Genomic DNA, 25,381 nt, shown 5'->3' with positions numbered 1-25,381 from the left:
GTTGGATTTTAACCGGTCGTGCAGATGCACCTCACCCAACCAATACGCGGGTATCTTTTTTCAATGAAATTAGCCTAGACAAGCAGCTAGCCGCTTTCTGGGAACTTGAAAACGTACCTACAAAAAAGGCCCTGACCGAAGATAATGCCTATTGCGAGGCACTATATAAAAACACAACGGAAAGGAATTCAGATGGAAGATATACCGTCGCCCTTCCATTCAAACAAAGCTTCCCAAAAACCGTCTGTTTGGGCCCATCTCTCAAGAGCGTCTGCTCTCAGTTCTATCAGAACGAGACGCGCCTAGCCAAGACACCGGCCCTACAGACGGAATACAATAGGGTACTGACAGAATACGTCACGTTAGGGCACATGTCTAAAGTGCACACCGTAGTACCACCACAATCATCTGATTGCTACTTCTTGCCGCATCATGCGGTTATCAAAGAGGAAAGTACAACGACTAAAGTAAGGGTCGTATTCAACGCGTCGTGCCCGATATCCAATGGCACAAGCCTGAACGATGTGCTACACACCGGCCCAGTACTTCAATCTGACTTAACAATACTACTCCTCCGATAGAGATTCTACAAGTACGTCTTCAACAGCGACATTGAGAAGATGTACAGGCAAATTTGGGTAAAGGAAAATCAAACCCAATACCAAAGAATAGTTTTTCGACTCAAAGCAGAGGACCCTGTCAGCGTGTTTGAGCTCAACACGGTAACCTTTGGGGTACACTGTGCTCCCTATCTAGCGATCAGAACCCTACATCAACTTGCAGATGACGTCGAGGCATCTCTGCCAACCGCAGCGCACATTTTGCGAAACAGCATGTACTTCGACGACGTCCTGGCAGGGGGGCATAGCATCGAGGCAGCAGTCACTGCTCGCGATGAAATCACAGCCGCATTAAAGTCAGCAGGATTCCCTCTGCGAAAATGGACCTCTAATTGCAGTAGGATACTACAGAGCATACCCAAACCTCACAGGCTTACGGAAGACTTTCTGGAGTTCGAGAACGCGAGCATGGTAAAAACCCTAGGGATCCGTTGGAACGCGCATTCCGTCTACTTTTATTTCACAGCGAAACCAATCGAAAACCAGGACATCTTAACAAAGAGGGCGATCCTATCTGCCATCGCCAAACTCTTCGACCCGTTAGGCTGGCTTGCTCCAGTTATCATCGTAGCTAAGATACTAATGCAGAACATTTGGCTGGAGGGGACGGATTGGGATGAACCGGTATCCGCAATTACTTTAGATCGGTGGCAAACTTTTATGCAGGAGTACCCCGCCATTAATCAGATTCGTATACCTCGGTGGGTGCACTTCACACCAACCAACGATATCGAAACTCACGGCTTCTGTGACGCGTCCGAAAAAGCCTACGCGGCTACGGTTTACGCGCGAGCTAAGATCCACGATAGGATCTACGTTAGCCTACTCATGGCAAAAACAAGGGTGGCACCAGTAAAAACCATTTCACTACCAAGATTGGATTTATGCGGTGCTGTCTTGCTGGCTGAGACTTTGGAAAATGTGATGGAGAACCTGCACTTAGGCACATTTAACATTCACCTATGGACAGACTCGACCATCGTCCTAGCATGGATTCGAAAACCCCCGTGTACCTGGTCAACATTTGTAGCTCACAGGGTGACAAAAATCGTGGAGAAGGTAGGAACGAAAGCATGGCATCATGTCGAGTCCGCATCAAATCCAGCGGACTTAGCTAGCAGAAGACTTCAAGCCACGGACCTAGTCGACAACTCTTTGTGGTGGCAGGGACCTTCTTGGCCGCAAGAAGGCAAAGCGAAATGGCCATCTCAAGGCGAACAGGAGTACCACACAAACATCGAAGAAAAACGAGTGCAAGTGCATGTAGCAACGAACATCAACAATAGCGAGGATATTCTTGATCGGTTTTCCGATGTATCAAGGGCGTTGCGGGTAATCTCCTACGTTATAAGATTCGCCAATAGAATCCATCCAAAAACTAAAACGTCCTTTAAAGCAGAGTCGCACCAGATTTCGCCTGACGAAATCAAGGCTACGACTAGCCGCCTCATCAGGATATCCCAAACCAACCACTATGCCGAAGAAATAAGCGCTCTGAGAACTAGGAAACCCATCGCGACCAAAAGCGAGATTCTCTCTCTAGACCCCTTTATCGACGAAGATAATGTCCTTCGGGTGGGGGGTCGCCTCAACGCATCCAGGGACGTTCCCGTCGACGAGCGCCACCCGATAATCCTCCCTTACGCCTGCCGACTCACCCGCCTCCTGGTCCAGTTTGTCCACACCATTTCCGTACATGGCGGAAACCAACTGATGCTGCGGCTCCTACGCACGCAATACTGGATACCTCGGGTCAAAAACATGATCCGATCCATCATACACAACTGCAAGGCCTGTACGCTATTCCGCAAATGTTCCCCGACGCAGCTCATGGGAACCCTCCCTGCGGAACGCACCACCTTTAGCAGGGCATTTACCAACACCGGGGTGGATTTCGCCAGACCGTTTGACATCAAGTCTTACAGCGGACGAGGATGCCGCATGTCTAAGGGATACGTCTGCCTATTCGTCTGTTTTGCGACTAAGGCGATCCACTTGGAGGCGACTAGCGACCTCAGCACCGCCGCGTTTCTCGCAGCATTTAGCCGGTTTGTCGCCAGACGAGGATGCCCGAAAAATCTCTATTCCGACAACGGAACGAACTTTGTCGGCGCGTCAAGGGCTCTCCGCTCAGAAGTCAAGGCATTCCTCGTTGATGCGCGCAACCAAACCCTCTCTAAATATGCCCACCAAACCCTGACATGGCATTTCATACCAGCAGCTGCTCCTCATATGGGCGGGCTGTGGGAAGCGGGGTCAAGAGTTTCAAAACTCATTTCAAAAAGATCGCATCGGATCATAAATTTACTCTCGAGGAGTTTAGCACCCTCCTGTGTAGGATTGAATCCTGTCTCAACTCCCGACCCCTAAGCCCATCTTCAAATGACCCGTCCAACCTGGAGCCACTTACCCCCGGGCACTTCCTAGTCGGGGGCCACCTACTAGCGCCACCCGAGATCGACGTCAGCGAGAATCGCGCATCACTCGTCAATCGATGGGAAAAACTCAAGGCGCTGTATCAAAACTTCTGCAAACGGTGGAAAACGGAGTATCTCACCGAATTGCAGAAGCGCGTTAAGTGGAAGCATCCACAATCAAACCTTAAACAGGGAGACCTAGTCGTCATTAAGGAGGATAATCTGCCCCCTAACGAATGGAGACTAGGTCGGATAGCCAACCTTCATTATGGCCCCGATAACCGAGTTCGAGTCGTCGAACTGGATACGGCAAGGGGACAAACCACCAGACCAATCACGAAATTGGCCCTACTGCCACCCTCCAGTGAGGGTGAGGGAGACTTGTAACTCCCAACCGCTCTAACAAACCCCGTAACCCAGCTCTCGTTCACCCCGAACGAGGCCAACAAATCCCCTAACCCAGCTCTCGTTCACCACGAACGAAGCCAACAGAACCCTACCGCTGATCAGCTATCTGCCACAGAATACCAGTAAATCAATAATCATGATTTTGTCTTAAAACATCTACATACCAATTCTAAATATTCTCGCGGAATTTTGTTCTTACGGATTTTTTTATTCCCGCGGAAAAATTCCTCCAATTTTTTTTTCTCCTAAGGAATTTCGAATTTTCGAAGTCAGCTGTTTGGTCAATTGAAATTTCATTGCGCATTTCTTATTTTGTTTAAAAAATTTTAAGGTTTATTATTGTTGCTAATTTGTTTGGAATTAAGAAGTAAGGTGTAAACAATGCACATTATTGCATTTCGTGTGGTATTCACTGAAATGAGTAATGAATTGGTGCCACAGCAATATCAACAGAGGAGCATAATAAGAAGACGGCGGGATAACACAAATCCGCCGGAGTTGCCTGCTTTCATTCTGCAAAGCAATTTTCTGGCGGCCGCGTCGAGTTGAGTTCGCCTTTCGCCATATGCCAAAATCTCACTAAGCCTTCTTAAAAAATCCTTGCGCAATTTCTGGATGGCTACATCAAATATTCAAGGAGCTCTTCCGTTGCTTATGATATACTTTTCGACTTAAAATAAAGAATATTTTGGTTGTTGTTGCTGTTGTATTAACAGTGAGAATATTGTGGTACAATGTAAATACATATTTTAGCACAAATTTGTACAATTAAGTGTTCTTTCTTAAAAGAACTAGTTTCCTTTAACTATTTTTGATGCATTCCCTTTAATTTAACTAGTGAAAAAACTCCTATGAAATGGCAAAGAAATCTCCTTCTCGCTCACATTCATAATACCTACTTTTCTCCCATAACCGGTTTCCTCTCTTTCGAACATTGTTCAGAATAGGAGGGAAGGGAGAAGTGGAAAAACTCACAAGGAATTTTTATTTACAATACGAGGAATGGGAGAAGGGAAAAAACTCGCACGGAATTTTCGTTTAGAATTGGGCTGCTAATATTTTATTACCGTAAGGTAATATCGTTTGAAGTCATACCTTTTAAATCTGTTTGCGTATCAACCTCCGTTATTTTTGCGCAGGTTCTGCCATCCTCCGTTGGGTGTGCGCAGGTTCTGCAGGTTCCTGTGGTTTTTGGCTGTAGTAGAATTTGAAGCAGCTGTTTTTGTTAAACGTTGTTTCACCTTTAAATTAACAGATTTGAAATTAAGGTGATTTAGCGTTACTGCCTACTTACCATCATAAATTGATTCCAATCAACGGATTGCTGTCCAATATAGGCTGTATAGTTTGACCACCAAAGATTTGCTGTCCATTGCGTAAGCGCTTCCATTATATCCAAATCTCGATACCTTATTATGCCCAAACTAGTTAAAATGGATCCGACACAGCATACCTTTCAACGGTTTAATTAGGCCACTAATTGTAGGGTATTCCTTCTCTTCGGGAACGCTTGCCTGAAACGGGCATTTATAATAACTATGTTCAAAGAATTATTAAAATTAATTTCTTTTTGACTATTTTAATGCTAATTTGTCGCATTTAATTTCAGCTCAATAGTTCTCACTCAATCTGCTTTTGTTAATCACCTGTGATTTAGCAGCTAATTTGTGCTGTTTGCCTTTGCTTGCAGCCTTATCAGCTCCGCTGTTCTTAAATGGTTTTGATTTTTTACGCTTGAATCGCAAAGCATCCACACTTTTAAATCGGTCATCTTGTATTAATTCTGGCTCCTTCTCGGCCCATTCCTTTTGACGCTGCTTTCGTAATTGACGAGCTGCACGTATTTTATCTCTTTGCTTTTCGAGAAAAGCTTGCTCCATTGCGTCTGGATCTTTACCCTCTAATATCCATTGCTTGCGCCTATAATTTTGCGCACGTTCATCGAAATCGTTGTTATCTAATTTTATTTCGGATTCATGGCGTGTTACATTTACTTGCATAAAAATGCGCTCTACCATGCGTTGATCGATTGGATTCTCCCAGTAATTCCAGGTCATGTGGAAATCTAAAAATAGAAATCGCAATTCCTTTGCGCCCTGCGCTTGCAGTGCGACCAACACGATGTATATATTCTTTGGGTGTACGTGGTAGGCGATGATTCATAACTAATTGTACACTAGGTATATCCAAGCCACGTGCAGCTACATCTGTGGCGATGAGAGTACGCACATGATTGGATTTAAAACGATTTAATGAGGCAACACGTTCCTTTTGTCGCATAAAACCATGTAAGCAAGCATTCTCAACGCCAATATTATTAAGAGTCAGAGAGAGGAGCTGACAGTACTTCTTTGTAGTAGTGAAAATTATAACATTTGCATTGTCGTACTCTTCACGAAATTTGCGCAACGCCTCCATTAATACCATATCACGATCATAATCTGCGCACAACAAATAACGCTGGTCAAGTGTTTCCACTGTTGCTACTGTAGAATCATCTGACCATTCAAAGCAATCTTTTGCTATGGGAAATATACTAGATTCCTTAATGAAATCCTTCATTGTCGCCGAGAAGAATACATTTTGCCTCTCTTTCGGCAGACAACGTTCAATTATTGCCAATCTTTCATCAAAATCACCGTTTAACATACGATCTGCTTCATCCACTACTAAATACTTGAGATTATCAAACGAACATGTGTCACAACCAGTTAGGTGATCTGCTAACCGCCCTGGCATTGCAACAACAATGTGAGGACGTTGCATAAGTTTTCGGCTTTCGATCATTTGATCAGTACCTCCAGATACGACGCAGACGCGCACCCCCATCGGTTGACCGGCAAAAAGAAATTGTTCCGAAATCGGATAAGCAAGTTCATGCGTCGGTGTAAGCACTGGTGCGAAATGACTTGTCGGTTCTTCGCTAAGTTTTTCAAGTATGGGTAATGCAAATGCGAATGTTTTACCAGCTCCCGTTTTGGCTGCTCCAATGCAGTCTCTACCCTCAAGTATGACTGGAATACAATTTTGTTGTATGGGAGTTGCAGTTTGAGGCCCGATTTTTTAACTGCTTTGTTAGTCATGGCCTCATCCCCAAGATGGCAAAAGGAACATTTTTAACATTTTTAAAATTAAATGTTATTTAGTAAAAAAGTAAACAAACTTGCCTACGATTCAACGGCTGAGAATGCAGACCTTTCAGAGTTTTTATTTAGCACTGCTTGTATATCAGCACAAACTTTCGCTGCCAGCACAGAATCCTGAACTTTTAAGGTGCCCATTGCATATAATACATCAGCACACTGCTTTAAATCCAGCTGATCTGTTGTACTACCTATATTGAAGGCAAGCGAGCGCAAGTGTTGTGCTACGTCGTTTTACGTTGCGCCAAAGTGCTCATCACTTTTACCATTTGTGGCGAACTTATGCTAGCAATTAACTTAGCTGCTTCGTCATCTCCAGCAACCCCCAGCACAGTATTGAGATTATCTGTGCGAAACCCTGATATACGCTTCGAGTTATTTGTATCATTGGTCGCAGCACCAGCCCTATTTGCCCCTGTACGCCCTAAAACACGACAGATGCGGAAGAAGTGTGCATCATTTTCAAAGTCATTGATTTTTTGCACGATGCATTGAACCCCATTCAGCTAATTTCCATTTGTTCCCTGTGCCCTGCAAAATTCGTTATTTCCTCGTATTGCTCTTTAGCTTGGCTCTCTTTTACCAAATCACTTTTGTTTTGCAAAACTAAGATTTGTTGGAGCTTCGTCATCTCAATAGCAGCAAAATTCTCAGAAGTCGATTCCTCTTCTTCGCTACTAGTGCTACTACTTTCTTCAGCGACTGAATCGCCGGCGGAGTTGTAAGAGGATGATGATGATGAAGAGGTAAATCCGCAATGTGGAACAGGAGTTGGGTCCGCAATGAGTAAACCTCGTATTCCAATTAATTAATAGTTTTGCCGCTTTCCGACTTGTCTGGGATGTCCAGATATGTCATTGCTGACTCTGTGTTTGCCATAACTGAAGAAGTTTGGAAGTCCCACGCAATCGCTTTCATGGTATTCAACTTTTCATTAATCTGTATCTGAAATGAAACAAAAAGAGTACCGGAAATGAAATAAAAGAATAAAATTAGTAAATTTATAACATTATAAAAAAGGAACGATACCTGCATACTTACCCATTCTTCATAGTGAAAATTCATTCAAAATGTATCTATACTCATTTCCATGAATGAATGTCATTTTGAATGAACGAAGCAAGGGTGCCACTCGATGCCTTTTTCTTACGCAGTAAGCACATTGCGCGCGATCCAAAGGGTATCACAACTCGGATCCATGAGATCCAACACACCCGAGCGTTAGCACGTGAACAAAAATCAGAATACATATATAATCGCGAAAATATAGATCTAAACAAGAAGGCGCGCTCTGGTTTGTATCATGAGCTTCCTTTTATCAAAACCAAAAAAAAAAATAACAGTGGAAAAAAATAAGCAAAATAGGTATATTCCTTAAATCCGTTTCCATTATTATTTTTATTAGGAAAAGTTAAGTTTTCTTCTAAACTCCAACTTATGTTAGACTGTTTCGTGAACTATAAAGAAATAACTCCGAAATTTAAGACCGTAACATTTCCAAGCCTTTCAACGTGTTTAGTAGCGTAGACTTAACGGTGGAAGAGCTAATGGGAGATTTCAATACAATCTTTAAGATTGATAAAATAATTAAAGAAAGGGTCAGAATGTTTTTACGAAATAATAATTCAACAAAATCAACGTGATGGGAGAACCCAAAACAAAAAAATTAAAATTTCCAGAAGTAATTATTAGCGTTGATGTCGCGTCAAGACTCAAACGCGAGCTGTCCCTAAATGATTGCATGACATGACCATTATGTCTCATTACGCTGCCAAATTGGCAGCACCGCACAGCTGTCTCATTCCAACGATTGGAAGAGTGAGCAGCTGACAGCTCTAACAAATTACCACACTCGATAGTGTAGGCTATCCCCGCCAGGGTTGTGTTGGAATCAACAAACACACCACAATTTGTGATTCTCACACAACATGGCCCAAAGCAACACAAAGAGTGTTCCCAGACAGCGAATGAAGGCCTCTTTACATCTGTCGCACCTTTTATCTGCACCACGTCATTTGACTAGTCATTTTACAGGCATTCATAGGTTATATTCATAGTCACATTTGCATGGGCGCGGGTAAGGTTTGTGACCAAATTTTTGTAGGGCAATTACAAGGAGCCGTGACAACACACGAGTTTACCGTGATATACCGTATATTGTCGCGCATTGCCTGCCTTAGGCAACCACCAAAAAATATAGTTTGCCCTAAGTCTATATTTAATAATTCTTTATCTTACTATTGGTGGCTTTCAATATCAGCAATTTCATTCTGATGAAACTAATTTCAAAACAAAGGGTCATTTTAGGCGTATGTCAATCAAATTTTACTAAACCTAACAGTGGGTTCAACCACTACAGTTCACTACATCGGCAGAATAACTTAACCAGATTATTCATCCCAAATAAACCCTTAACCCGAGTACGCCAACCACAAGCTCGACCAATTAAGCTTCTACTCTCCGCCCATACGCCACCCAACTCCCTTAAAATGCAAAACAAATAATAACAAGTTCCCGTTCCAGAATGACGGGTTTCTCGGTCAAACGCAACAAGACGGAGCAACGCGTTGACTCCTTCACCGTCTCCTGCCGGTTGTGCCAGAAGAACCACGGCATACGACTATGCCCGCGGTACAGGGGAATGTCGGCAAAAGAACGCCTCCGGGCCGTCCTTATACACCGGCACTGCCCCAATTGCCTATTGCGTTAGAGATATGCCCTAGCAACGACCGTTGCCACCGCTGCCGTGAACCACACCACACTACGCTTCACATGGAGGACGAGCAAGCACGGCCACGCCCGATCCCTTGCGCAGAGCGCGACGACGACGAAAGCGACGAGGTGCTATCGATCAACATCACCGACGACATACGATCGTGGGCCCAACAGGTAGAAGAGGAGGAGAAGGAGATGGAAGAGTTCACGAGAGGTGCAGCCGCCTTAGCCATCGCCCCAACGGCCAGTGGAGAAGCACGATCCTTCCGACCGCTGCTTCAGCATGAGAAGCAGAAAAGCAATCAGCGACACATGGAACACGGGGATGGCGCGGAGCCGCGTCCGTTCCGCTCGACCCGACTCTCTACTGGCAGAGCGGCCCCGTATCAACCACGCAAGGAGGGTACCACAACCACCCTCGCGCGCCAAACAACAACCCCAGCCGGCTTCAGAAGCGGTCGACTCCGGGATAATTTAGCGGCAATGACTATAACTCGAGCATTGATCGCCATCGCGCCGACAGCCATAGTCCGAATTGAGGCAGGAGGCCGTTTACACCTGGTCCGCGCCCTGTTAGATGCCTGCGCTCCCACCAGCATTATCGATGCCAATTTGTGCAAGGATCTACACCTTGAGCGTAACAATACCGCACGTCTGTCGAGGTGCACCATCGTTCTTCGAGGAAAGTATGGGTTAGCGGGAAAGATCACGACCCAAGCCACCGTAATAGCAAACTATGCCAGGTTAAACCCCACGGCAAATCTGGACCCGTCGGTAGCGGCCCCATTCCAGTTCATGAAGCTGGCCGATCCGACGTTTTACCGATCGTCGCCAGTGTTGCTCACTTTGGGCGCCGACGTCTACGCCAATATTATGGTCGGCGGCACACCCGCGTTGACTGTCGGCGGGCTCCTCACCCAAGCCACAATATTCGGCCTCGTCGTGTCCGGAGCCCACCCATTATAAAACCTTAAACTATACCACAAGGTGCATTTTAAACCAGGCAACCCCACGTACTTGAATACTAACGCTTTTCTTTTTCATCCACAGTTCAGCGAGGCTGCATTACTGCGAGTACGGATGTCCGCCGGAGATCGTACTTACGATCCAACGATACATACACATCATAGTTTTAATTTATTTATTTTATACTGCCTCGGGAAGGTTGCTGGCGTACTCACCAGTTTTTTCTTTTGCTCTTTCGAGTTGCTCGCCGCAAGGGGGCCGGCATGTTTAGGCCACCAGACTAAATATTCGCTACCACCCTAATGCACATTTTTTGGCAATATTATTATTTACCGGTAACGGCCCACCCCTGCCGAGCGCTAACTTCAAAGGGGAAAAACTCGACGAAAGTTGGCTATCGGCAGGTGGTGCGGACCTTTTTCGTTTTTAAATATTTTTTTCTATTTTGGAACGTTTACGAGCCAGCAGCTAGCCCAAGGTGAGTTATCCAAACCAACCATTTTTCACTTTTTTCTAAGTTGCGATTCTCATTATAATTAATATTTGAGATAACTAATTTTCCTACATGTGAATTTGCCAAGTGCATAGTAAAGTGTGCTGTAATTAATTCTCCGCTTTGTGGGGTTATATATTTTTGCAATTTAATATTTGCGATTGTTATTGAATCTAGATTTCCAATTAATCACTTGCCTAAATTTAAATGTGCACATGCTATGTGGATTTGAATTAATTTGAATTTGTTAAACCCCTTGCAATAAACAAAGCAAAGAGTGTCCTTTTTAATATAGTGAATAAAATTGTTATTGTGTGATACTAACTCGGTCTTTTCTTTTCTTTTATTTGCGACGCACCCGCCCGACTTCCTGGGTCTCCACTGCCACGCAAAACACTGTGCATTTGGATAATAGGACTGCACCACCAGTTCTAAGCGCGGTAAGCTCACTGTTTGCAAAGGTGCTACTTTTGTTTTAGAAAAGAGAAGATGACATGATACTTTTTCTTTCTTGGAAGCATTGCAAAAGCCATTAATTTGGATGTTTGGGTTTGGAGAAAACTCAGTCCACCTGGGTATTCGAATTTTTCCGATAACAGTTAGGTCGGATACGTATTGAATCCACTTTTGCAGGGAGGGTGGTTGGACACATTCGTCCCATTCAGTACCTTCTAACCATATCTGCTGTAGCAATATCTTTGGCTGAATCAGAATAGGCGCAAGCCACCCTGCGAGATCCAAAAGTTTCGAATCCGAAGATAAAATTTCCCTTTGAGTCGCCTGAGAAGGTATTTGAGTGGGTTCTATGGTATACGAAAAGGAATAGTTTAGTGCATTCCATCTAATGCCGAGGGTTTTCGTTGAACTTGAGCAATCAAATTTCAAGAAAACTGAGTCAGCAGGTCTTCGGTTGCGATATGGACAAGAATCTCTGGATGGTTGGCTGTGATTTTCTTGAGGGGGAACCCTGCGAAGGTCATGTCCTCCATACAAAATGTCGCCAACTTAAGTTTCTTTAGTGATAATTCGCTCAGCTATAGGGTAGAATTCCCTCAAGTCGTTTGCCAACTGGTGTAATGTTCGGATAACCAGGTATGGCGCACAGTTCACCCCAAATGGTACAGTTTTTAAGGCAAAATCGGCAGGTTTTGTGTTATGGCTTTGACGGAAAAAACTCTCTGATACTGTTGGTTGTCCTCATGTAGGAGGATATGTCGGTACATTTTTTGAATATCCCCATTGAATACATATTTATAAAGACGCCAGTTGAGAATGACGAACATAAGGTCGGCTTGCAAAGTAGGGCCTATGTGGAGAATATCGTTCTATGATGTTCCTGAAGACGTCGGCTTGGAGGCATTAAACACCACTCTGACTTTGGTGGATGCACTGTCCGATTTCACTACCGAATGATGAGGAAGATAATACGAAACATACTTTGGTTTTGATGGATTTCTTCGGGAGAAGTTGGTTTCATATGTTCCAGGGCTGATATTCTTCTAGTACATGATTATATTCAGATTCAAGGAGCGGAGTTATTTTGAGCATGTGTTCCATACGAACCGCTTGTTTCATCACCTGCGACCGGGATGAACCGAGAGAAATCTGGGATGGAAACCCTGCCTTGAAGGGAAGGCGTACGACGTAACGTCCATTGTCTTGTCGGTATGTGGTTTCTTGATAGAACGACTCACACGCACGGTCGTCATCGGATGGGAGATGTGAGTCAGCGACTTCCTCTAATTCCCAGAAACGTTTCACCTGGAAGCTCAGATCCTCGTTTGAAACTGTTGTGGCATGGGTATGAAATGTAGAGCATTGGATGGAGGTCAGTGGTCTGCTCAGAAACGGTATTTTGTGCAAGCAAACTCCCAAAAACACCATGTCTTATTCCCTGTATGACGATCTGGGGTATAAGGTCACTGCCAATGACGAGATCAATGGGGCCGGGTGTATAAAAGTATGCATCCGCAGGATCTAAATCCTGAATTTCCGAAAGATTTGGTTTTGATAGTTTAAAGGAGGGAAGAAAACTGGTCAGCTGTTTTAAGACGATGGCGTTGGTATGGATACGGGTGTCATTGAATTTCGATACTAACATGAGTTGACAGACTCGATTAGCGTTTTCTTCTACTTTTCCGCCCATCACCGTGACTGAGAAGTTTTCTTTATAGGTAGGTAGTTGTAAACGGTGTTGTATTTTTTCGGACACAAAGGTCTTTTGTGAACCTTGATCGATGAGTGCTCTTAGCGTGAAGATAGAACCCCTGTTTCGATGCTCACTAGGGCTGTGGGAAACAGTGTTTTCTCGTCGTTGGTTGAGGTTCTTCTCGACACACATTTCCCATCGGGAGACGGTTTAGAAGAGCCAGCAAACATCACTCACACTTCGATCACTGAGCGGGTAGTACCGGGCTTGGTGACCGATACCAAGATCAAATGGGCAGTGAAAACGTTTTCTAAGTTTAAATCGCCGGGCCCAGACGGTATATTCCCGGCCATACTACAAGTTTCAAGTATGGCGGTCGTAGAATGGCTTAAAATAATATTCGATGGGTGCTTAAGGCTGAATCATGTACCGCACTCTTGGAGAATTGGTAGTGTAGCTTTCCTACCAAAGACGGGGAAGATCGGTCAAGTATATCCCAAAACCTATAGACCCATTAGCTTAACATCATTTCTGCTCAAAACCTTTGAGAGGCTGATAGATGTGTACATAAAGTCCATCGTGGATGAACAGCTTCTCTCCACAACACAGCATACACCAAAGGCAATTCGCTAGCCACCGCATTGCATAGAGTGGTAATAAGCATAGGGAAATCCCTGGAATATAAGGAGTATGCTCTAGGAGTCTTCTTGGACATTGCCGGCGCTTTCAATAATGTTTCTAAATGGGCGATTTTGGATGGTCTTAATTACATTAAAGTACATCCCGCCTTAATCAGATGTACCGGCTGCATGTTGAATTGCAGGAAGATTACATCACAATGAGGATTGTACGAGGCCACGAAATCAGTGGACAGGGGCACGCCACAGGGAGGGGTGTCATCAACCAACTGCTCAGACGATTCGATGAGGGACCCGTAAAACTTACGGTTTACGCAGATGACGTTGCAATTGTCATAAGTGGAAAGTGCCTTCCAACGATTAGCTCTTTGATGGATCGGGGGCTTCGGGATTATCATACCTGGCATCTAATGTCGGGTTGAAAGTCAATGCGGAGAAGACGGATATGGTCTTGTTTACAAAGAGGTACAAGGTCCCAGGGCCAGGGCTAAGTTAGGAGGGGTCTTACAGGAGAAACCTTGCACAAAATATCTAGGAATCATCCTAGACAGTAAGCTGTCATGGAAGCTCAACGTGGAGGAGAGGGTGCAGAAGGCCTCAACGGCACTCTATGCATGTAAAAGAATGCTGGGGTGTACGTGGGGCTTATCGCCATCTCTTTCTCATTGGGTTTTTACAGCGATTGTAAGCCCTATTCTATACTATGGAGTTCTTGTTTGGTGGAAAGCCACACAAAAAACAACATACCTCAAAAAATTAGAAGGGGTATGCAGACTATCCTACAGGCTGCCGGATTACTGTAGCGTTTTCCAAACGGAAATATTAGCCGTAACCAAAGCAGGAACCATGGAAGAGAATAGCTTAAGCTGCAACCGTGTTAACTTTTATATTGACAGTCAAGCAGCAATTAAGGCACTAATCCCGCATAGCAAAGCATCTAAATGCGTGTTAGAGTGTAAGCAGTCTCTGGAGAGAATCGGGACAGGGAGAAGCATACATCTATATTGGGTCCCAGGGCATATGGGAATAGATGGGAATGAAAAAGCGGACGAACTAGCTAAAAAGGGCGCATCCCTTGAAGCTTACTCCGTAGACGTCCCAATTAGACTGGCCGATATTGAGCGAAGGCGAGAGATGCACATGATCGACCAAGCGGGAAAAGCGTGGGTTCAAGCGCGGGGCTGTAAAGTGGCAAAAATTATGTGTAGGTCTTACAACCTTAGACTAACAAAGTTGCTTCTATCATTAAAAAGAGAGGACTGTATACTCATGATGGGTATTCTGACTGGCGTCATATGCCTTTAAATTAGGTTTGGTCAGTGAAAGCAGATGTAGGAAGTCCGAGTTGGAGGAGGAAACGATCGAGCACGTTTTGTGCTCGTGCCGTGCACTTGCCAGGCTAAGACTCCAGCTATTAGGAGTGATACAGCTGTCAGATCTAAAAGCAGCAAGTGGTTTAAGTCCTAGGAAGCTTCTAGTATTTGCCAAGAGGACGGAGTTATTTTATAACATAGGTCCTGGTTTTTGATAGGGGTTTTTCAGTTTGGTCGTTAAAACAAACTTCTGGTAAGACTACGGACTCAATCAGTGTATGTATTGGACCGGCCAGTTCAACCTAACCTATCCTCGTTGTTAGTGGAGAAATTAGCAAGTTTTTCTTGAGAATGATAAGATTGGATTTTAGGCAAGGATTTCGATGGGAACGAAGTACATGATTTAGTGCCTTTATATTCATGTAGGCGTTCAACCACTTCGTAAAGCTTGGTCAGAAACTGGTTCATCTTGGATAAATTAAAATGGGGTCCCAGTCGAAAACGGAAATTCTTTGCGTCTTTAGGATCACAAGGCAATCATTGAAGGTATTCTGTATCTTTTGAATTCCTTCGCTACTGTCCGAGGTAGCTTGAGGAATGTTGAAAAGCAATTTCAATTGTTTGTCTATTAAGATTCGTTTGTTTTCGAATCGGGCTTTTAGCGCTTCCCATGCTAATGGAAAATTGTCAACGGACAAGGGGTACTGCTTTACGATCGCGCCTACCTTTCCTCGAGTCTTATTGTGATAGAGTGGAGTCAGTCTGGGATGATTGTGATAAACGGCCGTGAACATGTCACGAAAGGATGACCACTCCTCATAACTAAACCCTTAAAAAGAAAATATTTTTTTTCAAAAAACTTTTATCGCCAAAGTTTTTAGCGGACAATTTTGAGTCGGACAGGGTATACATGAAAATTTGAAAATCAAATGAAAATTCTTTAAGTAGGTCATGAAAAAAAAACCTTAAAAATCAAAGACAAAAGTCAAAAAACTCAAATTTTGCAAGCTCGAAAACTATTTTCTTGGGTATGCTTAGTGGAACTTTTTTTACTGAGCCCAAAACCTGTCGAAAAATCGATGGCGCGATATGGGTTAACTTTCGTCCATGCAAATCAACCCAGCTTAACGTACATGCGTATATGTGATGAACAGCTAGAAAGGGAGATAGACTGCCGTCGCTGATAGCGCAAGCGCAAGCTACGAACGAAAAATGGAAGCGATTGTTGGAGGGTTAGTCCCGTTATTCGAAAAATAGCAGATTGGAACGTTATATTTATATGTATGTGCGTATGTGGGGAGTATCGGTTCCTTTTAAATCTAACGGGCTTAGTTGCCGCTATGTATATGCACTTTTTGAGCGGAAGCAATGGATTTTCACTTACGTGCGTATGCGGACAGTTCTCATCGTGGTTGAAATACTGTGCTCCTTTTCCTGTCTTTTGTTATACCATGGTAGGGTTCTTGAGTGTACAATGCTTTGTGCACAAGGCTGTTCGGTTTGTGCGAAGATGATGCTTATGTTGCGTATTAAACGATATGAATTTTTTTTCACAACTGCACTCGAGTTTTCTTCTAAACCCTCTTCGGTTTGGATTTTATATATGGTGCCACGATTTTCAAACGTTTGTTGATTCGTAGAGGTAGAGGGGGTCCTAAAAATCACCAAAATGGAATCAGCAGCTCTAGAAAACTCTTAGTTTATGAAATATACGCTTTTAAATTTCCAAATCTAGAAACATTGCAACTTAAGTTCTGCACCTAAAATTCGGGTCGCATATGTCGATAGAGGAATTAAAAGACGCGTATTTTCGTCAAGACTCAAAATCCGAAAGCAGAAACTGTATTTTTTTTTTCAATTGATATTAGAGAAAAATTGTAAGTTTACAAACGGCGATGGTTACTAGGACATGTTTCTGAATTTCACTTCTTCATCAGCTAGCTTTTTGGGAGCTGAGCGTTGAACTCGAATCTCCAACATTCATATCAGTGCAAAGGCTGAAGCCTTTAGCTGCTAAGCCATATGAATGTCCCGTTGTTCGCTGTACAATTGGTCTCTAAGGGCCGATTTCACCAACTCGACTAAGGCTAAAACTTAGTTGCAACTTAAGTTAGCCCAGATTTGCGGCTTAGTTTTTTTTCGGTTTCACCAACTTAGTTACTAAAACCATTTGACATATAACAACCCTATCAGCTGTTTTATACATAGTAGTATTTTTGGCTACGTTTTAATTACACGCCACCCACGGAATTTGAAGTATTGTCAGTTACGGTGTCAGTTGGTTTTGGTTATTTTTTAATTTCTTTAAAAATAAAATTGCTATATGTCGCGGAAATGCACTTTTAATGCATCTGAAACCAACAGATTATTGGAAATTTGTGGTAAATATGCGGGAATAATCGAAGGAAAGAAAACCGATTGCATCAGCGTGAAAGATAAAGACGATGCTTGGGAGAAAATTGCGCAGGAGTTCAACGCAAGTAACGAAATTTATCGTGAAAGCAAAGAACTAAAAAAAAAAAATATATAAATATTAAATTTTCTGCAAAAAACAAGGCAGCTGAAGAGCGTAGGGCGGTTTATGGAACTAGCGGCGGTCCTGCTACACCGCAGACTTTGTCAGGTGTGGAGGAGAGGATGTTGTCCATGTTAAATGGCAAAGAGATGGAGGGTATTCCGAATACTGCCGATTCAGATGCCCTTAATGAAGATATTTATGGTAAATTGCCTAAAATGTTTATGTAGTTGTTTGAGTACTGATTTAGACTTTCCAGCGGATAAAAACGAGGAACTTCCACGGCCGAATGTAGAAACGCCTGTACCCGGTCCTGCCACACTGCGGAAGAAGACGAGCACACCACTGTGGACACCTCAAAAACAGTGTGACAAAAATGCTAAAGTCACGTCCTGGGAGCATTTGGCTTCAATTAAAAGTAAATGGACAGCAGCCAAATTGCAGGCAGAGGTTTCTTTGGCGAAGAAGGAAGAAGAGAGGGTGGAGCTTCAAATGAAGTTTATGCGTGAGAGGCATGAGCTCGATATTCTCCATTGCAGGGAGCGGCAAGCGGTTGAAATGGAGATATTAAATTTTAAATTACAAAAAGTTAAATTAGAACTTAAAAAATTAAATAACGCGTAAAAGTCGCGCCATCACGTTAATTATACTTGCTTTTTTATTTTAAATTGGTGAATTGAGTTTAGTTAGGTTGCAGATGCTCAATGTAGGAAAAGCTCACTTGGAAATCATGAAAGGTTCGTTGTGATATCATTAAAGACCACAGTTAAAACTTAAAGTTCGAAACTTTAAAGCATAAAATGAGATAGAGTAGTTTAACTATTTTACCTTTATATTAAAAGTCCAACGACATGGACAACTATTGGAGACGACCCGTCATAACTTAACAAAATAATTAACTTCAAATATCAAATCAATTTAAAAAATCAAAAAAATGCCTTTTAGATAATTTAATGATGTAAAAACAAAAATCAATTAGCAATAACATAAAGAGATCTCATAGATGTAATTTAAGAAACTAAGTATACAAGACTGTAAATAAATAAATAAATAATACGTATGCGAAGTACTAATTTATCTGCATTATCGTCATTGGAAATACAAAATACAATTCAAATCAGTCACCAAAAACAGCATTAATCCTTTCAGCAATTTGTTCCTTGGTTAATTTCTTATCTGCTATATGTACGTTTACGATCCAATTCAATACGTAATAGCCATGGTGAAATGCGTGTTGGGTCAAAATCGGGCATTTCATAGTAAACATTCACGAATTCTTGATCCTCTGAAATCGCAGTTCGCTGTGGATCGGGATCATAGTAAATGGCCGTGTTAGCTGTTACTTTACGCAATGTGGTGTGTTCTAAACGGCACAGCACATTCTTTGCTTTCTCAGCATATGGTGCAGCACCGCCTCTGAAGAAAACAGTTAGTGAGGAAGCCTTTAGTTTATTTTGAAATCGATGATACACCAGCAAAATGGAAAGTGTTGAGTGTCATCTACAATACAAATAAAAAATATGTAAGACAAATATTTACCAACACACCATAATTACGCACTTGTGTAGCAGGTTCACCCAAACTATGTGCAGCTAAAGCGCCTACCATTTCACCAGGATTCGCTTGTGCTTGCTGAAAACGTGTTTCAATCTCTCCAATCAACCATTCAAACGCTTCCGTCGATAAACGAAACTCTTCTGCTACATATTTCGTGCAGAGCGTCGAACGTACCAAACATTGAAACAGTAGCGTAGCATTCTCATTAGCCTGTTTTGCCAAACGATCATTACCGACCACAATAACACAACGTTGTAATAAATCATGCACGCCATTAATAACGCACAAAGGCGACAGATCGGTTGGCATGCGTTTGTTAATATGCAAGATTTTCGGTACATTCCAAATCATGCGTTGCAAATTACACGGTAATACGACCTACTCAATTAAAATAAGTTATAACATAAGTTTTTGCTTAATTAAAAAGTAAACAATGTGTTTTACCTTCGAATCCCTATTGGGGAAAATTTCACGCAGCGCTTCACGATCGCGACACAATTTATCCCATTCAATTTTCAATTCGGGCAATGCATCACCGCTTTCGCTCAACTCTTTTACAACATCATCTGTAAAAACTTTACTCATATAACGTGCATTTGACCAATCAAATTTGAATCTTTTTTCTAATGCTTTATTCGATAGCTTAACGGTAGGTAGATTTTGAAATTCTATTGTTTCACCAGCCAAACCATCTTCGCCATAACGCAACTGAATCAGTTGACCTACAGAGTTACGTACTGTGCCATCATAGTTAACCATAACAGACTCCATAGCCTTAATTAAACTACGTTTAACCAGTTTCAGCAGTTTTTACAGCGGTATCGATGAGACCTTCACGACCACCTATAGCGTGAAAATAGAATTCTGATGGCGTCAAACCGGCAAGGTAATGAATTTTCTACGAAACCATGTGACTCAGGACCGTAATCGTAATGGAATGTGACAAAGTACGTTTGCGAAAACCATATTGTATACGTTTACCCTCAACGTTCTATTGACCCACACATGCAATAACCTGTGAGATATTAATATTGGAACCTTTAGAATCCGACACCACCATAGCCTTTAAATTATTATACCCGGTAGGCGATTTCTTAGGAGAACCACCAGTTTTGTCACGAGCATATTTTGGTATACGATTGACTTGATTTTCGAAAGTTTGACGCAAAGTATTACCTGTAAGTGAAAAATAAGTTTAAGAGATAAAAAGAAAATGTATTGCACGTGAGATAACGCACCAGGTGTTGGTCCAACTCCGTGTTGTGCGCTTTTTGAATACCGTTAATGACATCATCTTTGGCTTTCTTAATTGCCATCTGTATTATAAGTCTGAGGATCACCAATTGTATCACCAATGTCGATACTGTGACCTTCCAATAACAACCAATTGTTAATAACAGCCTGAATATTGCCGTAGAAACGGCCAGCAATTTTAATTTATATGTATATTCATCACCATCAAAATCAGCATTATATGGTGATGTGCATGACAAATTCATACGGAATGTTGACCAAGGCAGCACTTTGATACGATGTCCCATCATACTCATTTTATATAGTTTAGGTTGACGATTGAAAATAACTAAATGATCATCGCGTAAATGTCTTTCGACTTTATAGCCACATTGTAAATGCAAATCTGAAGGTTAAGGATGGAAACGCAAATCTATACGCTTACCATAATCACGTAAAATATATTTAGCGAAAGGATATTTACTAACTCTTGCATGCGATCGATATTGACTGGTGTAACCAATTCTGAAAATGTTAAATTGTGTGCAATTGAACGTGGCACACCGACTTGATCGATACGCAAATTTGGATCTGGTGTTATGACAGTACGTGCTGAGAAATCGTTTACCCATCAAATTACCACGTATACGCCCTTCCTTACCCTTCAAACGTGCTTTAATCGATTTTAGTAGCTTTTAGTATACATATGTATCTGCCATGAAAGAACTGAGTTCACGTGGTAGCGTTGGTGTTTTCCAGTTAGCTTTAATAGAATGGATCTGTGAAGAAATAATACAATTTATTTTAAAAAGAAAATACAGAAATGTATTTCTACTTACGTTCTCCTTTAGGAATATCAAAGGCTTTTATTGACTTTAAGGGTGTTTTCATTATCGAGCTGCTGCTGTTTGTGATTGGCCGCAATGCCATCGAATATAGTGTTGTTATCAATCGGTTGCTGGAAGTTTTTTAGTTTTTGAAATGTTGGCGCGTAGTTCTAAATTTGGTTCGGTAAGCACTATGCTGGAAAATATCGATATCTCCCTGACGGGTTACATTTGGATGCAGAATTTTCTCTTCCACTAAATATGTTCGCTCATGGCCATGGGTGACTACCATTGAAAATATGTATTAAAAATTTTGTTTCGCATTAAAGGATATATAAATATGCTAGGCAAGCAAAATATACTTTAATATTGCCTTATTATTGTGAAGTTATAGCCGAACAAAATATGTATCAATTATCGTTCTTCTGGTATGGTTATTTCGAGATCGCCCTTCATTTGAGCGATTTGGCGGGACTGTTAAAACATTAATTACAGCATCGTTAACTTCAGGTGAAAGTAGTGGTGCGGATTTATCATTAAAGCGAATGCAAACATTATGCAATACTGCTGTTCCTACAATGATGTAAGGAACTCTAGTGACTTTCATTCGAATTCCCATTGATAGCACAGGAAATCTACGTTTCCACACACCATATGAGCGCTCGACGCAATTACGTGCTCTGATATGCGACTCATTATACAAATTTTCTGCTCTATTTGTACAATTTGAAAGAGGTGTCAACACGACGCTCGAGTTTTCATAGCCACTATCAGCAACAATTAGGCCATTCTGGAACTCCCTATTTTCAAGCCGATAGGAAATGCGCGAATTCCGAAAAATTCTTGAATCATGCACAGATCCTGGCCATCGAGCTACAATATCCAATATATTCATTTTGCTGTCGCATATTGTCTGCACATTGAAAGAAAAAAACCCTTTTCTATTTCGAAAGACTTCACCATCATCACCACCTGTATATAAATTAATGTTGTTGTTGTTGTTGTTGTTGTTGTAGCAGTGCTTCGCCCTATCCAATAGGTGCGACCGATCACAAATTGTCATCAATGTCCTCTAACGGGAGTCCAAGGAAACTTGCTGTTTCAACAGGGGTGGACCCTAATGGGAGGGTTGTTAAAGGCGTTGGTTCCAAGAGGGGAGCAGAAGACGGGGGCGGGTGCTGATGCTCGGCATTGCATGAGTGGCAGCGGCCGTATGAGCTGGTGGCGCCGTGGGGCGTCGCTTGTTGAGCAGCAGAGCTGCTGGAAGGGAGTGAGGGGCGCTGAGGCGTAGACTACGGGGCGCCCTTAGGATTCGATACCTTCCCGGAGCAGGAGAGTATGGCGCAGTCCCGATGCAGGTAAAAATCTATATGAGGGGTCGACTGCTAATTCGCGTCCAAAAATATCGAAAGAGGTGTCAAACGACGCGTCTTGACATCAGTATTAATAATTCGAAGGCGGAACATAAAAATTTTAACTCGGTCAAAAAATATTAACGAAAAACCGAAAAATTACCCGTTGTTCCCTCCGAAACCGGGGGTGAGATCCATCGTATTTTTGAGCAGAACACCTATGCATTGGCGGCCTACGGCCGTGCTTATAAAAAATTACCCTGGGTGGGTCCAACACCGGTTTGGAGACCAAAACTATATCCGCGCAAAACACTTATGTTCACAATTTTTTTTGTGGGTACAACAACATTACAACAACCACATGAAAATCCGAGTGTATTTCTGCCATGAAAAGCTCTCAGTGAAAACTCATCTGCCTCGCAGATGCCGTTCGGGGTCGGCATAAAACAAGTAGGTCCCGTCCCGCCAATTTGTAGGAAAAACTAAAAAGGAGCACGATGCAAAAGATGACCTCTCTGCAACTAAAAACGTGAGTCTTCTATAGGATACAGTTTCACTTTTTGTTGTGAAAAACAGAAAAAAATCATTTCAGTTGAAATAATTATTAATTATTAACTTTTCTCTTAAGCTATTATTTATGATAACTTCACACAAAAAAATTTAGTGCAGTGTTAACACTTTTCAGAGCAAAATCAAAACTAAAAAACAAGTAAGAAGGTCTAAGTTCGGGTGAAACCAAACATTACATACCCAGCTGTGCAATTGAAACGCTGAAGTAGGAGTGGCTTTCAGGCACTTTTGTTCATTTGCAAAGCAAATATAATATCTTTAACGGCTTTTGATTTACGGCTTTTTAAACTTCCAAATTTTCTTCTTCTAAATGTGGGTTTTGCCATGCCCATATACCAATCTTTTTGAGAATTTATGTTTTGCGTCATAAAACAAATCCACCTAGCAAATTTCACTGCCTTATTATTGAATTATATCATTTTTTCCATTTTTATAAATTTTCAATTTTGAACAAGTGGGCGTGGTTATTGTCCATGGTTATCGTCCGCGCAAAACACTTCTGTTCACAATTTTTTTGTGGGTACGACAACATTACAACAACCACATGAAAATCGCCAACTTCAACTGCAAATATCTGCGAACTGAGATAACATTTTTATTTTCCGCCTTCGGATTATTATTTTCGAGATTAATACGCATCTTTTGATACCTCTCTCGATATTTTTGGTAGCGTATTAGCAGTCAACCCCTCAACTAGATTTTTACTCCGCTGCAAGGATCTGTTGGGAGGATGACAATTTGTGGGAGGGACGCAACAGATTAAATGGGATTACACTGAAATGACAGCCGGACAGAACCGGCTGCCTTGGGAAGCGTTTATAAATTAATATAGAGATATTGTTTTCCAATTACTATTGACGCATATTCACCTGGGGAATTGATTTTAACATGGGTGCAGTCCATTGCCCCAATTACACGCGGAAAATTTGCCTTTTCTTTAAAAGCAGCCTGTGTTTCCAAGCGCTCCTGTTCCGTTTGAGGAAATTTTACAAAATCTGGTCGCAAGGATGCTAGATGGTAGGAAACTAGCGTAATTGCACGTGAGGCACTTGCTTTTGAAACTCCGGAAAGGTCTGCCACAATTTGCTGAAAAGATCCTGAAGCATAGAACCGGAGCGCGATGAAAAACATTTGATGTGGCTGCATTGCGTTGTTGCTGTAAACGAAGAAGTAATTTAGGGCAACATTTATAAAATATGATGTAAACTTACCGTGCTCCAAGATAAATTTTGTCTTTTATTAAAGAAAAAACAAACCAAGCAGCATCTTTGCACATACGAAATCGTTCATAATGAAGAAAGAAGTCAGGACGCTCTTTAATTTTTCTTTTTCGTCGCAGCACGATTACCTGAAGAGCTTCAAAGTCGCAATCACTTTCGCCAGAATCTCGAAGATCCATTAAATTTTTTATAAATTTTCCACCGATAATACAAATAAAATAAGGCACTTCAAAGAAATTGCAGATGTCAACAATAGCGGGGTTGCTATATTTGCATAATGAAATAAGTATAAATAGTGCCATTTAATTCGACTCAAAATTTGTACTACAGCAACACTGTTGAAAGTCGAGAATAAGCCAGCTGACAGGTAGGCTAATTTGCGACTTAGTTAAGCATTGGTGGTGAAACAGAAAAATTAAAAAATATGACTTAACTAAGTTAAGTCGAGTTGGTGAAACCGGGCCTAAGAGTTGCCTTTTTGTTTATATTCCTTTTGATCACCATGTAGGCACATACACTCTGCATGTAGTTTATTCCTAATGGTGTGGATATGATTTTTAGGCGCGCTTTTTGAAAGCTTAGTAACATTTGTTCGGATTTTTACAGTATTTGTTTTTTTTTTAATACTTCCGATGTTACTATTATATCAATATGATCATATGTATTTAATTAGCGAGCTTTGCTCATATTGCTTTATACAATGGTTTTTGTAATTGATATTAGAGAAAAATTGTAAGTTTACAAATATATATCAATTACAAAAACCATTGTATAAAGCAATATGAGCAAAGCTCGCTAATTAAATACATATGATTATATTTTTTTTCGTTTAAAAGTTATTCGCGGAAAACCCGTCGGTACTATTGTCGCTTTTTCTGTTGTTGCAATTAAAAAAACGAAAACATATGAACGTGGTGAATAGTATTGCCAGCTCCTCAACAATATCTTGTTTATCTTGGTAGAACATTATAAGGTTGTGGCACGTCGATATTAATGCAAACAAACATACTCTACGAATGTATTTTGTTTTTGTAATTTTCTGAATAATTTGTAGTCTAGTATTATTTGGGGTGTTGACATTGCCCGGGTTTATAATCAGATTCAGTTGTATTCGTAAAATTGCTTGCAATAATTGATTTATTCACTGTTCTGACCAATGAAATGTCACTAAAAATTTACTTTTCTTCTCTTGTCTCGCCTTGTCTCGTCTCGTCTCGTCTCGTCTCGTCTCGTCTTGTCTTGTCT

General features: G+C 41.8%; 2 pseudogenes; both read right to left on the bottom strand.

Moving 5' to 3' along the window:
* LOC137241713 (probable ATP-dependent RNA helicase Dbp45A) overlaps positions 1-8,857 on the bottom strand; it is a 44,129-nt pseudogene extending 35,272 nt beyond the window's left edge.
* Positions 8,858-18,387: 9,530 nt separating this feature from the next.
* LOC137241712 (DNA-directed RNA polymerase II subunit RPB1-like) lies at positions 18,388-24,315 on the bottom strand (annotated as a pseudogene).
* Between the last annotated feature and the right edge of the window lie 1,066 nt (positions 24,316-25,381).

This window comes from Eurosta solidaginis, chromosome 2, assembly GCF_040869045.1.
Source record: "Eurosta solidaginis isolate ZX-2024a chromosome 2, ASM4086904v1, whole genome shotgun sequence".
In the NCBI taxonomy this organism is placed as follows: domain Eukaryota; kingdom Metazoa; phylum Arthropoda; class Insecta; order Diptera; family Tephritidae; genus Eurosta; species Eurosta solidaginis.
This window is presented reverse-complemented; position numbering and strand designations above follow the sequence as displayed.